The 16,285-nt window shown below is 37.8% G+C and overlaps 1 long non-coding RNA gene across 1 annotated transcript; it reads right to left on the bottom strand.

The window, feature by feature from the left end:
* Positions 1-323: 323 nt before the first annotated feature.
* Positions 324-4,531, bottom strand: LOC112154818. Its single transcript, XR_002920716.2, has 3 exons — positions 4,309-4,531; positions 1,470-1,550; positions 324-1,389 (listed from the first exon to the last, which is right to left on the bottom strand). It is a non-coding gene; the product is annotated as an uncharacterized LOC112154818 (long non-coding RNA).
* Between the last annotated feature and the right edge of the window lie 11,754 nt (positions 4,532-16,285).

Raw genomic sequence — 16,285 nt, 5'->3', positions numbered from 1 at the left:
AAACCATCATTGCAAAGAGGTTTAAATGTTAGTTTTATCCTCAATAAAACAATAAAGAAAACATTTGTTTAACGAACATCACTCAACAAAGAGTTTATAATAATATGTCATTTCTCAGACGTTCTTATTGCAAAATAGTACAATAGAAGTCCTTTTCTTCTAATATTTCTGCAAAATTTAGAAGTTTGGTAAGCCAGACAAATGTAGCACGCTGCCTTCAATGTTTGTTTTGCCAACTTTTTAACACATTTTTTCTTTCTTCCAAATAACTCATAGATATTTGTAAGAGTACTTTCCCTTCTTATTTGTTGCAACTGTTAAAACATAACTCAAACAAGTTACAGCCAATTGATAATAAATAACAGCTTAACTGTATTTAAAGTTCAAAAGTACCGTATTTGTCAAAATATAAGATGCGTCTTTGCTACATTTGGGTGGGGGTGTGACCTATAAATGATGTTTTTCTCCTTTATTGTTAACTTTTTTGGCATCTGTGACTTATACCCCAGAGCAACTTATAGTCCGAAGAATACGGTAATCCCTCACCTTACGGTATTGCTGTCTCAGACATGTGACATGACTGCTGTACGACTTTTGACCCCTTCATGCCGTATGTCACTAATTTGCAAAGCACCCTTCAGTCTAGGACTCCACTTAATTTGGCATCACCTTGAATAGAAAAAAACCTGAAGAAAAATTTTAAAACAATTAGAAATAAGTTCAAGCATGGAGAGGAAGAGTTACCAGTAGAATTTAATACAAAGTTACAAATGTACCACAAAGTAATCAATGTGATGATACAATGAAATTAAATGATCATTAATGTTGTTCTGGGGGAGCAACCGTTTGCTTTAAGCAGTTTAGTACAGAGAAACAAAAAATATAGGATATCGACTCAAAAAACAAACATTAACTAGAGAACAAATGAAGGACAGTGTTTAAAAAAGATTAAAAACTAAACTAAAACTTAAAAAATAGACATCAACTGTCTCAGTGATAAAAGATTATACACAATAGTTAAGAAAAACAAGTAATGTAATGTTTGTAATGTTTTTACACTACTTTGTAGAAAATAAACTTAAAGTATTACTGTGATATACTACTTAAGTAATCAGTTACTCATAACTCATTGGAACTTACTCCACACTAAGGAATAAATGGAAGAACTTCAGAGGGGATCCTGCCTTCACCAAACACTAGATGGATGGATGGACGAACAGATTGATTTCCATAAGTGGACAAATATTCACAGTAGTTCAGGCAAATTCCTTCTCAAAAGTTGAAAAGGAGTCAGTGAATGTCATCAGCAGCAGCATGAGCGCCCTGTGCTCCAGTGTGGGTTCATTCAGGGCAGATGGACACATCCGGACCATCAGCAGCGCAGACACACTGTTGAGACGCAGAGCAGAACATCCCATAAAAGCAGATTATCCTCTTTACAACGGGGGTAATCAGAGTTTTTATGACACCTTCATTTGCTCTGGTGAATACCCATAACTCCTGTGTCCATCTGAATGGCTGCAGACTGAACGTGTCATTCGCAGACACTCCTGTTATGCAGATGGAAATAGATCATAAAAAAAATGAAGAGCTAATTGGGGATCAATTATACCAGAGATAGATGCTCATATAGTGGATGTATGTCCCAAAACTAATCAGGACCGATCCAGTTCCCTGCTTCCTCTGTCTAATAAAAATAATAATGATGATAATATTAAAAATATATTATTTTAAAAGGACATATAAAAAAATAACAGTTTGAAACAGATGAGGTTTTAGGAGTTGACTTAAGCTCCACTCTGATCATCTTTTGATTTATTTTAAAAGCATGCTCAGTGGTCGTTTTTAGCCAAAACTTTTAAAAATTAGTCGTTTTATGGGACATAGTTTCTGCAGTTGTTCATTCAAAATTCACCTCTGAGTTGCTCTGTTGCTGAGAGGTAGAGTAAGGTGAAAATGTTTGAGGATCACCAATAAGTGTGAGATTCTTTGAAGTATTTCAGTAACATTAACTGCAAATGAACTATTCAATGATCATTTTATTCCAGTTGCGTAATTTTCCTGACGTCAACTAAATACATTTTTTTAAAAACTACTGTCATTTTTTTTGCACAGTTAGCTTTTCTAACAAGACATTCTCACTCCCAATTCATCATATATGGACGTTTGGTTCAGGACCCCTCCGCGTCAATTTTTGATGTTTTGGGGGTCCCGAACTTGTCGTTTTTTGATCTACTGGCTTTACCCATTAAATCACGGGTCCCCAACCCTTGGGACACTGTACTGGACTCAGAACCAGTACCGGGTTAAGTTAGGGTACCGGTAGTGGTCTGCATCCAGAGGATTGGGGACCAAACCAAAACATATGTGTCTCTGTCCTGGTACCAAGTGGTTCTGCAGGGCAGATCGATCCAACATATCCATACTATTGATCTCAAGTTGATATCAGTATCTGATCTGATCGATACCAGCCTGCAGATGTTGATATTTGCACTTTTGTTTGAAACTTTTCTGCATCAGCGTAAACTATTTTCCATTAAACTGAAAATATTGTCTTAATTCTGTTTTTATGTTCATCAAGTAATTGAAAAAAGGGAAACTTACAAAAGAAAAAAAAAACACTTGCTGCAATTAAAATGGATTGATGTGTCACATCCACATTTACGAAAAATATTGATATTGGTATTAATATTGGCGATACTGACCGGTATCGGATCGATATGTAAATGCTAAGTATTGCCCAGCCCTACCAAGCGGTCCTCTTATGGTTTGGACACCATCCACGCCACTTTTTAGGTGTCCCCAATTTGCCAATTTTTGACCTGCAGGCTGTTCAAATTAAATCCTATCACCCCAACTTTTGGGACGCTGTACTGGAGGCGGTACTGGACGTGGTACTGAAGGAGATTCCGGACATGCTAATGGACGCAAAACTGGTACCTGGTTAGGGTATCAGTTTTAGGTACCAATCCTCATTCCAAGGATTGGGGAGGCGTGATTTGCATATCCACTTTTTCCCTGTCTGTGACCTGGTACCAAGCGGCCCATGGGCCAGTACCAGCTCGCAGCCCGGAGGCTGGGGACCCTTGATTTAATAGGAACAGCCAGCATGTCAAAAAACGACAAGTTGGGGAGACCCAAAACATCAAACAGTGATGTAGAGGGGGCCAGAACCATACGTCCATACATGACGAGAATGCGTTGGTCCTGGTGGTGCTTGTTGATATTGAACCACCCAAACACAGCTACTGTCTCTTGGCATTTCAGGCAGACGGCTGTTTCATGTTTCTCTGACACAAATATGCCAGTTTCCACTTCTTCTGGAAGCAGCAGCCCTCACTCTCAACTTTTCTTTTTTATTTTCTGGCGACGTTTTAGAAATGATCCTAAAAGTGTCACAGAAGGGTCACATGACAGTGTTGTCAGGTTTACAACTGCTTAAAACATAACTTAGCCAAACACATTTAAGAAATGATGAGCCCAGTTTTTAGAACACACTGAAAGGAATGTGGTAATTTGCCGCATTTGGCGGACTTTGGACGTGCCTGGTTTTCACTTTCCTGCTAGCTTACAGCCCCTCACACCTCCAACCTAATGTTAGCAGTGCAAGAAAAATGACAGGAAAAATTGGAGCTCTTTTGAGGCAGATGCCAAAATGTACATGGGTCCAATCGTCAACAAGTGAACAAGTGGGTGCATCACAACGGATCTGAGCAGGGAGCTTGTGGTCCGACCATTGTAGCTTCTACATGACAAATATGATCTTTTTCAAACAGAATTATTTAATCTGCTCCTAAATCACAGTGATTCGAATGAAGAAAAACTCAGAGATGCTATCTTAAGCTGTCTTCCATCATGAAAAAGATGCTACAATTACAAGCTAGAAACAACCAAAACATATTTTTCATAGGAGTTGGTCTTTAAAGTCAGGTTTCGTGTTACAGATGTCTGTTTCCTCCATCTGTAAGCTTTTCTTTAGGTGCTGTTCCATGATTTCTCTTGCTTACAAAGCAGCAAAGATGAAGACATCTCTGCAAAAGCCGACACACACCGGATTGTTATCGTTTCTCAGCAGTGTTGGCCGGAAAATGGGAACTCACCGCGCTGATTAGTGCGAGCATTTGAGAGTTTTGCAAGCTTATTCACTCGGAGTCGAAGGCAGAAAAAGAAGCTGTCTGCAATCTCCTTCAGCAGCATTAGCCCGCGCCGTGTTGGTAAGTGTTTACAGAAACAGCAACCATCAGCTTTCCTTAATAGCATGACAAACAGAATCGTGGCGAATTTCCCCCCGGAATATGCCATACTTACCTCTCAGAGGGGCCGTGTCAGCTCATTTGAAAGCCTCTAAAAACTGCACTGTCGACTCGCATTGAGCCGGTGTGATGTGTCTACATCTGTTCAAACACCCACAGCCACTGATCCCCAGATAACTGCGGGAAAACACGCCCGTTCAGGTTTTAAGAGAAACCATTGCTCCCCATGCCACATTTTTAGCATTATAAGAGGCTCCCTAACATCTATGTTCTTTGACAGTTTTTTATCTCAGATTATTGTTATTCCAAAAAATACTTAGGTATTCAAATATTTTTAAAAGTAATGGTTGGTTTTAGAACCTTTTTGCAGGTTGGTTTTGTAGTTTTTCTCAGCAAGCAGCATCTAGTCTAAGAGTAAACGGGGCCTTTGGACCACTTCTATGGCAAGCCAAAGAGGTCATAAATGCCAGAAAAAGTAAAACCGTAAACATCTGGCCTCCACATCACCTTCTGCGACCCAAACGCAAGCCTGTTAGGAAATTTCAGCAGCAATGAAGCCATAAAAAGCCTTGTTTGTGACTTTAGTGTCATGCTTGGTTGAACCACATTGACAACTAACTGATCATTTTTATGACAAACTCATTAGAAAACTGTCAAGTTTGGGCGTTTGACTGAAACCAGAACTTGTTGCTTCTTATTCAAAGTTCTTAATTTGTGCAGTTAGACAACCACACCAGCAACTATTGTGACATTCTCGCAGCCATTAGAACATGCGTTCAAGTGACCACTTTCAATAAAATGTCTACGTAGAAATGCATAAACCCACATTTCAGACTCCTGCGTAAATAACTTGTGTTTACATGTTGCTATGATAAGGACAGTGAAAATAAGCCACTCCTCTTTTTTATTTATTTTATAGTTTTTTTTTTATATCGCTTAATTTTAAAACTGTTTATTTGTTTTGTGCGTTTATGACACATTTGTAGTACTATAAATGCCCAGCAGGTGGAATTAGCAGCATCGAGGAAGAATGACGTTGAGGGAAAAGTTTTTGAGGAGCGCTGAGAGTTTTAATTTAGAGAAAATTACGAGCATGATGTAACCCCCGTTACAAATACACTCAGAAATAATAAAGCATTTTACAATGATATAAAAAGGTCAATAAATATTAATAAATAACATGATAAAAACAGCTAAAAGTTTGTGAAGATAAAAATATAAATAGTATTTACATTAATAATTCATAGGTTTTATTATTATTTTTGATTAAAAAGAGAAAACGTTTTGTTGTCAATAAAGTTTTTTTCGAGAGCCCTCCCCAACTTGTGCGGTGCGTAGCTGAGAGAGAGGCCTGTTTAGAGCGGAGCCAGCAAGCACGCACAGCAGAGCAGCCATTAGCTGAAAAACTACGGTGAAAAAACTAAAATAACGGTGCAAACCTGTTGTCTAGCCAGACCGGAAGAGGGGTGTGAGCCAAATAGGATTTTATGCCATTACGAGACGAGTTTTGGCCAGGTTTTTGATCCCCCCCGAGAGTCATTGGGAGACCGTTCTGGACCGGATCGTTTCTGAACTTCTCCTGATCCATGGATGGCGAGCCTACCCAGAGAGCGCGATAACCCAGGACTGCTGTAGAGCATCACGTGGTCCTTTTCCTTCTCTTCACTACTATAAAATCTCTGCCAAGGTTGCGGTAGGAGTTTGGACACTAACTGTGGATCCAATACACTCTAAAGGAGCACTACCAAAAACTGGATACGTCTGCTAACACACTTTAAAGAGTTTTGCCAAGCAGTTGGACATTTAGAAAAACAGTTCTTTATCTGCTTTGCATTTTGAATTGTCTTTTTGTTTGATGTCTGATATTTTGTAACTTTAACGGATACCTTTGGTGTAAATTTAAAGTGACAAAACTGATTTAAAAAGTGAATGGGATAAATACAGAGAACTCAAAAGAAAACTTAAGACTAAAATTAAGTTAAATAGATTTAGTTCTGCAACTAAAGTCCCTTTAAACTAAATGACCGGTCATCTTTAAGTGAAATAGATTGAAACTGAAAATAGCTTGAACAAAACCTTTTATTTGAACTTTAACAGGAAAGTAAAGGAAAATCAACATAAAAGGGTGTTGAAGAGGTGTCTTAACATTACATAAGAACCAAATTTGTATGTTTATTGTTGTTTGTCAATGTTCAGTAAATTGCCGGCTTTCCATTCTATCTTTGCATTGACTCTTGGCTCCTTTATTCATTACACACCACTCCGTACGAACCTATATCTGGTCCAGTAGCTTGACTACCTCTGCCTAATAGCAAAGGTGTTACAATATGTTTGCATACGCTGCTGTACTAACAAAAATTTGTGAATAAAACGCACAAAATGTTCAGTAGTCTGCTGTTCATGTAAGGCGTGCAACACTATGCAGGTTTTTTTGACCGTTTTGGGGCTTTTTTTTATCTTAAACCAACTTTGACCAACCAGGGGTTCAGATTTGGTAGTGATCCATGGATGCCGTTCCTTATAAATTCCCGGAAATGCCAACTATTTGAAAACTGATCATGAAGAACAAATTAATAACTGTCTGTGCACAACATGACACCATATATCGTAACAGAGATGTGACAGAAAAAGCCTTGAGCAAGATCCACCAGATTTGCACCACTTTGACGTTTCACCTCTGCAGAAACCTCTTCCAACTGTAGGTGGTTGCTATGCGCTAGTAAACAGTAACAAAAGAAGAAGAAGAAGCCCCTCCCTACTCATCTAGTGTGAACACCAGGCGCTCTATGCATTTTAAAAAAGCGTGTTTAGCAAGGTACCATTAATAAACCAAAAGAAACAAAGGATGCAAATATGCATTATATCAATAAAAAAAGAGTATGAGTGAATCTATGTATAAAAAGTAAAAATAAAAACAGGTCCCCAGTGACTTTGCAGCCTAAGATGTCACAAATTACTGTTTATCATCCAACATAATGTGTTCACTTCAGCTCAGTAAATGTGTCGTTTAAAAAAAACAAAAAAGTTCATTTGTTTCTAATAAAAAAAAGCCAAAATGGATTGTGAGCAATCAACCCACTCCTACAATTAATTTCAAATTCCATTTAATCCCACTGGTCACAACTGGAACCGAACATAAAACACACTTTTCTACACGCATTGTCATAAAAAATTCAGAAAATGATGATTGATTGTCTCAAAGGTACACTAATGACACATGATTTTAACATTTTTATGTCTGGGAAAAATTTGTGAATAAGTGGGTTAAATCTGATTATCTTATTTTCTTTGAATGATTAAACTCCTTTGATCCATGTTACAGCAGCAAACAGAGCTCCAGTAAACAAGCAGGAGGATGATCTGTTGTTGATTCTGCTGGTTAGAAGGAACCAGATGACATTATTCAAACAAGGAGACACTTTAAAATCAATCACTTTAAAGTTCTTCTTGAAAGATTTACTACTCATAATGCTTCATAAACATTACTTGTTCATCTGCAAATACTTTCCTTTTTGAGCAAATCCGTCTTCTAATCAGAACCCAGAAAAAAACTGGTTACTTGCTTCTTTTTCCATAGTTCTTATTTCCTTTTGAACTGAATTTTGCACAACCTGATGTTTCACAGAGATCAGAATATGAAAACATGCTATTTTTATTTTAAGAACTGGTTTTATGAAATATCCATTATGTGGTACGTATGAAAGCAGCTGAGACCAAATCAGCCGTTCCTCTCGTTAGATTCATTATGAATGGAGTAAGTAATCAGTTCTGCTTGTCTTTCCTGGGTACTTAGCAGTTCTTCATCAGTCTGAGCTCTTTGTGTTCCCACTGACCCGTCCATCCTCTGAGCTTTTTTTTTTTTTTTTTCCCCAAAGACATTTTTCTTAAGATAAAAACGACACTCTCAACCCTGACTTCCTCTCTGTCCCGCTCTCACACTCTGCTGAGGGTTTTGCAGCGGGCATTTCCCCAGAGATGGTAGTCATACTTCCTATAAGCCGTTACCTCGGTAAATATTATTTTAGCAGTGAGGCTTCACAGTTTCCTCGTCTCAGAGTTACAGTGGATGTGGGCAAGAATCAGGCCGGCGTGAAGTGTGAGAGCGCCGGAGTGTGGGAGGGCAGCGTGGGAGGAAAGAAGCAGGATTTCACTCTTCACTTTCCCATTTTGTGGACAGAAGGAACTAATGGAGCTGCTCCTATCAATTAGTTTAAAGAGAAGTAAAATTGTGGAAGACGTACTTTGATGTGTTACTTAGGTATATTTTCGGTGCAGAATCCAATATGTCTGGATTAAAGTAAAATTAAAAGAAAAAGTAACCCGTCTTTAAGAAATTTTTGTTATGAATGCCAAAGAAGGAAGGCATTTTTGTAAAAATAAACTAAAAAAAAGAAGTCTGACTATTTAAAAATAAGCTCCAAAACACTAAAATCTCTGCATCCACTGTTTATTATGACCTGGACTGCAAGGATCAGATTGTTTTCACAATTCTTCTTTCTTACGGCACCTTGGAGCAAAAATTGACCCTAAAAAAATGATGACATCACAGTAGACAAAACCTTCAAAAAAACAAATGGAGCCAAAATCTTTTGTGGGGCTCATAGCAAGAAAATGTTTCAAGATCCACTAACAGAACCAAAACACACATGCCCAGGATGTCCAAAGGAAGTTTGGAAATTATTATGGGATGGACGTAGGACCTACATCTTGGCGGCCATTTTGTTATAAAGCGTGAAATTTGATGATTTTCACATTTTCACAACTTTTGTTCGAGCGATCTTCACAAAATTTTACACTCATTCAAATAGCTTAAGTCTACAACCACAACCAAAGTTTTGTTGAGCTCTAGAGACCACCACCAATATTCAATATTCCAAATAAATCTGCTTTAGTGCAAACAACAAATTTAACCTCCTCCTTGGGAGTTCAATCGATCACCTCTTAACTCCTCGGGCATCACTGGGAATCTACTGGGGAAGAAATGTTGGATTTAGAAGTTGTAGATTCTCAATGATTTTAGCTCACTAAAGTGAGGTTCCTTAATTTTTCGCTCATTTTTTTTTTACTTTAAACAAAACAACATGATCAACAGATAAGGAAAATTCCTTACACTGTCTAAGAAAAAACCTTAGTTGCCAAGGAAATCAGGAAATCCAAATGTTTACTTTTCTCAATTCTTCTAAAAATTTCACAAACCTGTTTGCTACCCCCAGGCAACCAAAAGAAAAAGGGTTACTATGGAGATAAAACCAACGCAAAAGCCAAAAAGTGTTTTTTTTTTTTTTTTTATGAATTCGTCACATGCAGCTCTGTCAGGGATGAAATGGCTAGAAGGTGGGAGTGAGGTGTGTAGCAGCCACTCAGCTAGTGATGGCGGGTCAGGGAGCAGAAAGAGGGCAGGTGGCACCTTCGGGTCATACAACACGGCTTGCAGCTTTAATCTGAATTCATTTCAGCTTTAAATCCCTTTCTAAAGACAGATCATTTGCAGTTTCAGAGCAACACTCCGGTTAACACTTTTCTCCATCTCCTTCTTTCAAAGGTTAAAGGTTAAACTTCTTTTTTCCAGTCGGGTTAGGTTAAACAGGCACCTGCAGTCTGTCACAAGCGACGGTTTTAAACATTTGCATGCTGTCGATGGGAGATAAGAGACAAAGGAGAGTGGTGTCATCCTCTGTCTGCGCCTTCCTACAACTCAATTCCACGAGATCATTACAACCCGGCTCTGTTCTGCATCCTGTTTTTCTTCCTTTCAAAGCACATTTGGACCTGGAAGTGCAGAGTATTGACAGTTTTTTTGTTGTTGTGTTTTTTTTTTTTTTGTATTCTGCTCCACTGCTGAGCTGAAGGGAGTGGGAGGAGAGTGGGATGTTTCACACACACCACAGGAAAAAAGAGGAACTGCTTCCAAACAATTGTTGTCCTAAAAAGCCCTTTTTGATGCATGTATTGTCACTACTTTCTTTGTTTTTATTCCATTTTTTTAATTCCAATTTATTTGTAAATTACTTCCAAAAGAGTGGAACAATTAGCCATAGAGCTATTGCACACTGAAAACACAGACAGCAGTGGTGATGATAGTTACTCCACATCAGTCTGTACACGTCTACAAAGACACAATCCAAACTCATGAAATTAATCAAGCGTGTTTTTTTTGCTTTTTTTTTTACTTCCTTGCATTTTCCGAACCCTTTTAGGGTCACAGGGTTGCTGGAGCCTATCCCAGCTGTTGGGCAAAGGCAGATTACACCTTAGACAGGTTGTCCATTACACACTCACAATCCCACCTATAGGTGCAGGTTAGAATCCTCAGTGAAGCCTGTTTTTGGACTGTGGAAGTAAAAGCTGGAGAAAATCCACATATGTATGAGAACATGCCAACTCCACACAGAAAGGTCCCACCTGGAATCTGAACCAAGGCTTTCTCACTGAGAAGTGAGAGTACCAACCACTACACAGCCATGCAGCCGTCAAAACAAAATACTTGCAAAAACATTTTTTTTATATTGGGACAGCACATAGAAACAAAACCCCAATATTGTCATTCAAAATAAGCCGATTCAGGAAAATTGAGGTGAAAAACAAGAAGCAGAGAAGGAAAACTACTGATTCAACACACGGAGAGCAGGAATACATTTACTTAACTTTTATGTATTTTGTTCAAAATTGTGTGGTACGGTTTGGTGTTAGATGCTGTGTATTATGATGTAAAAGTATTGCTTTGAGTATGAATGTGTCTGTTGGATGCTTTGCATGCAGAGGTGGACGAGTTACCTTTATTTAAATGACTTCTGTGAGAAACAAATGAACTCAAATCATTGTTTTTTCCCTTAAATCCTTACTTTAACATACATTTTTAAAGAAAAATAGGGATTTTAATCATTTATATTGAGCTTTTTGGTAACATTTGTGATAATTAGAAAAAATATAACAAAAAACAGATAATTATTTTGTCTAGTTTGTTTTTTTCAGTGGTGCTTTTGGTCATGTTCTGTCCTCTGTCAGTCACTCCTGGTTCATCTTGATCATACAGCAAGTTTTCACTTCTGTTTATGGTCCCTCAATCTATTTAATTCATTTAAGGTCAGATCATCTGTGTTGTCACTTTATTTATTTTTTGTTTCTCCATGGACTTGTCATGTTTAGGGTTGTCATTTAAATGTCTATGTTTCTGCCACCAAACCCAGTCTACTGCATTTTAGCTCCTACACTTTCAGTTCCTGATTGACAATGTAGCTTTGACTGCAGAACGACGCCTAAACCCACAAAGACCCATTTTTACTTAAAAATAAAATGATGTGGAATGCACCACAAACCCAGTGGATCACAGAACCCATTTCTGATATTGTTCTGTTACACCCTGGGTTCGTATGGGTTAATTTTAACTTCTTTTTGTTTGTTTGTGTAATTTAGAAAACTGTTGTGATGTGTGGCAGGATAAAGCTGTGCATATTCACAAAAAATCACCCCAATCTCCATCTTCAATAGAGGGAAAAAGATATTTAAATATAATTATCAGTATTGACTTAAAAAAATCAATGTATTGATTATCTGTATGAGTCCAATTTCCTCATTATTAAAGTATAATCTGCAGTCCGGTTAAAGTCTTACTGTCACCAAAAAAAAAGAAAAGTATGAAAACATGAATTTTTCTTTTTATTCTCCTAATAATTATTTATTTGGTATCACAAAATAGCTACATTTAAGCATTAAAATTCACATCCATCAATTATGAAAATTTGTCTCAACCGTTTTTAAATCTAAAGTCTGTGGGTTTTTTTTGCAAAATAAACATATTTTACAAATGATAGAAATGTCCACTCCGCATAAAACTTTCCTAAAAATTGAAATTCACCTTTTTTATTGTAAATCCTTGAAATGTTTTCTGTGAATGCTTCAAAAGCGATCCTTTCGAGTATTTTCCTAATGTAAACACCGACTGTAGAAGCCTGAAAATAATAAAAATGGCTTTTATGATCACAGTAGTAAACTCAGGACCGGGTTTGCACCTCTGCTAAATCCATGTTTAACAATGAGATCTGCAGGAAATGATGTTCAGAGAAATCTGTGGGATGTCTTCCCCCAAAAATTCACTTTCCAATCACTTGCTCCTTCATCCTACTCCTTTTCTTCACCATCAGTTAGATCTTTTGTACGACTACTTTTAAAAGACACACTCCAGGGAAATCATGTTTGGGTGTTTTATCAAGTTCTTGTTGCATTTTTTTCATGATGGAGGACAAATTTTATATTATGACTGCATTTCTGAGTATTTTTTCATTCAAAATTTGTTTTTTTTTTTGGCTAAAATGACACAATCATAATTAAAAGACCACTGGGAACGATTTTACAATAGATCGAAAAGCAAAACTACTTTTACTTGAGAAAGTTCCTCTTTGTTCCTTTCCTTTCTTTCAGAAAACCAGACAAAACCTACTTTATTCATATTTGTGCTGAAAATAATAATATAAAACATTTATTTAGGCATTATATCCTTGACTCAGAGAACCCAGAACTCTTTAAACATAAAGATTCATCTAGACTGTGGGAGAGATTAGAAAAGAAAGCAACAGTTTTTCCAGAGTTTGAACACTTTAGTAGAAAGAGGCGATTGTTTTGTGGATCATTGTTTGGAGGGCAGATAGATAGAAGAATCCACATCTGTTGAGCTAAACAGAAAGAAAGACCAAGGTCATCACCGAAAGCCCCTTAAAAGGGAAGATTCTTCCCATCTGAACTCCCTCCCGTTTGTTTAGTTGAAGAAAACCTTTAGGTTGCATTTGGAATTGTAAAGCAGGCCTCAGGTTAGGATGAGTTCGTTTGTATTATTTATTCGGTTTGAAGAAATTACATGTTAATCCTACATAAATCAGTGTAAAGCCTCCAGAGGAGCGCGGCGTCCTTGTGATGTGTTTGCGGTGAATAAATGAAGCCCCCCCCCTCTTCCCGTCTCCCACCGAGTTGCTCTCGGGCAGGTGTTTTTCTCTGTCGTCGGCTTCCTGCTGCTCCGCTTCGTCTCAGGCTGCCAAGCTCAATGCAGCCCCTGCCAGCTGCTGAAGGTGGGAACCCTGATCAGCTCCGACTCTGCCTGCCTGAGTCTGGAGTGCCGGCTGCTCGATAGACTCAGCGGTGATAGACTTTAATTGCTTTTTAGTCCTGTCTGGCTGCATAAGTTTTGTCAGAAAATTCCGATTTCTGCAGCCTCCTTTTGCAGAACCGGGAGCCTGCAGGCGTCCTGCCTCAAAATGAGGGAAGAGACTGTGGAGCTGGAGCGTGCAGAAGTGAGAGGGATCAAAGATCAGGAAGAAGGGGTCTGTACAAACTGTCTTTACATGGTGAAGCTGCACAGCTCCTCAGACAATCAGGCTTATCTGAAGCCACTCAGGAGGTCAAACGCGTGTTAGACGGCCATCATTGCTAATCTTTGCTTCGCCGTCGATCGCTGCTCCTTCACGTGGAAGCCGTTATCTGTCCGCCGCAAAAACACACAGCAAATGTTTAAAAACGGCAGCTTTGTTTGATCTTTTTAATGAGACTTGAGCAAGAAAATATCTCATCAATATTCAGTGTTAAAGGTTCCTGCAAGTAGATTTGGTTTCTCCATTGCAGATAAACAGCAGGTCTCCTATGTTTTTTTAATGTGTAGAACTAGTAAACGAGAGCTTTAGTGGAGAAATATTAATTTCATGATCAAAGTCTAAGTCAGAAAAGGTTGAAGCAAGGTAAAATGAATTGGAATAATTGTTCAAAAAAGCAAAAAGTACCAAAAAAAGAAATGAGAAAAACAAGATCCCGTTTTTTATAGCATGTTTATGTTTTGTTTGGTATAATATATTAGATTTTAACCCCGGATTCAAATGTGGCTGCGATTTTTCATTTTATTTCTTCTTTTTGTTTTTACCTTTTTTTTCCTTCTTTTTGGTTTTTAATTTAATTTTTTTTGGCTGCTATGGTGCTACCTAAAATAAACAAACAAAATTTCAAAGTAAATTTGAAAATTTAGGGGAAAATAGTTTTTTTTTGTATTCTGTGAGATTAAACTACAGCATTTTATTTTTCACTGTTGATTTTTTTATAGTATATTCTACGGAGCCACTAAAGGGACATAAAATTTAAAAAAAGTACTGATTTGAAGTTTCAGAAGAATAATCAGACTTAAAACATCACTGGTTAGGATTTTATAATACATCACTATTTCAAAAGATGGACGGATAGGGACCATTTAAAAACAGAAAATGCAGAAAATGTAGGGCAAGTTTAAGAGCAACTTCATGCTTTTGTTTAGTGGCCGACACAAATCACATAAATGCAAAAGACGCAACACAACAACGAAACCCAAAGCACCACGACAAAAAATCACAACACAACGGAAATGATTCACAATGGAAATTAATAACTGACTTTTTTAAGTTTTTTTTTCTTTTTTTTAAGACGTTTGCTTGGCGGAGAAAGCGAATGTCGCCCCCTAGTGTCCAGCTGAGGTAGCATTCGCCGCCACCCAGGCTCTAGTCCATGGCCCAATGGTGGGCGCTCCAATCAAAGCCCAGAAACAGAGAGAAGTTTCAGCAGCGCCAAAAGCTGAAATTGAATAAAACTTAAAAAAAGAATCAGTTATTCATCTCTGTTGTGAATTACTTCTGTTGTGCTTTGGCTCTTGTCATTGTGTCTTTTGCATTCATGTGAGCCTTGTCAACCACTGTACTTTTAAGACCAAAAACGTAAAATAATATTCCAGGCATGCATAAATCAGACCGCATTCCTGCATATTTCCGCTGGCTGTTTGGTGTTTAAAGAACAGTATTTTAGTCAAGATTCAGACCATGAAACAGTTGAAAAACAAAACATTTGAACAATTTTAAGGAACAAAAGTGCTTTGGTTTCTCCTAATTTTTTGTTGTACCATCAGAAATGTTTTTAATCACTAACCATTAAATGTAAAGTAGTTTCACTTTTTCAAAAAAGGAAAATGTAAATATTTTTTAAGTAACAGATTATTTGACACCAATTTCTTGAATGTACAAAATAATTTTTAATTCCCCAAAGAAACAGTTACTTTCTAATGAGTTCAAACTGATGTATTTTTGGTTCACAGATGAGATTATTGGATTGTTATTTTCAAATAAATGAAAAATCTGCAGCTCATCTTGCCGCTCGTACAAGACTTCCTAAAACCACAGCAGAATACAGATTCTTCTTGGTAAGAAAACATCTTAATCTAGAAGAGTACTTTTAGAAATTGCCCACTTTGTGCAGATGATGAGAACAGGATGTTCTTCTTCTTTCTGAGCGTCAAATATCGAGCAGATTTGGTCTCGGCTAAGAGCTTCTGCTGGTTGGTTGACTTCATCACCGGCTGCACTGTAGAGCTTTAAATTATTCAGGAGCTGCTCAGATTGGGAGGAAGGAAAAAAAAACACAAGCTAAAAGGGTGAGTGGGTGATGGTGGTGGTGGTGGTGTGGAGGGGGGTATTGTCTTAGACAGCAGCCTCTAGTTTCTTCCCTTCCATCCCACTGCGTGTCAGATCAGACAATGCTGGCCAGAATAAATCATGTACTTGCCTCTGTTTGCTGTCTCTGGTTCTCAGTTTTTCCAGAAATATTTTTAAAAGTGTTAAGTTTATGCAGCAGAATGTGCATTTTAGCCCACACTGCAATGGAAATGGATCCTATAGGTGATGTAAACCCCTGCAGAGAGTTTAGATTCGGCTTTCCATCCTCAAACAAACTGCTCCACAGGAGCTATCCAGCCTCTACAAGTTAAACTTGCACTAAACCACTTCAATTAGAGAAGATTTTACTATATTCTGTCAGCAGAGGATACCACATTTGAAAATCGACATCAAAACTAAGTGCTACCACATTAACTACAACCTAAAACCTGTTATTATTATTTTTTTTAATCCAGTCAATCAAGATTGTTTGGGCTGGATCAAGCATTTAAAAACAAAATGCTGGAGTTTTAGTTACTGCCAATCTACAGCTCTGCTTGTGCTGATTGTGTTTCCTGCTAAAGAGGCTGAGCTCTGTTTTCT

Source organism: Oryzias melastigma, linkage group LG21, assembly GCF_002922805.2.
Source record: "Oryzias melastigma strain HK-1 linkage group LG21, ASM292280v2, whole genome shotgun sequence".
Lineage (NCBI taxonomy): Eukaryota > Metazoa > Chordata > Actinopteri > Beloniformes > Adrianichthyidae > Oryzias > Oryzias melastigma.
The sequence above is the reverse complement of the archived record's forward strand: the minus strand, read 5'-3'. Positions and strand labels throughout refer to the sequence as shown.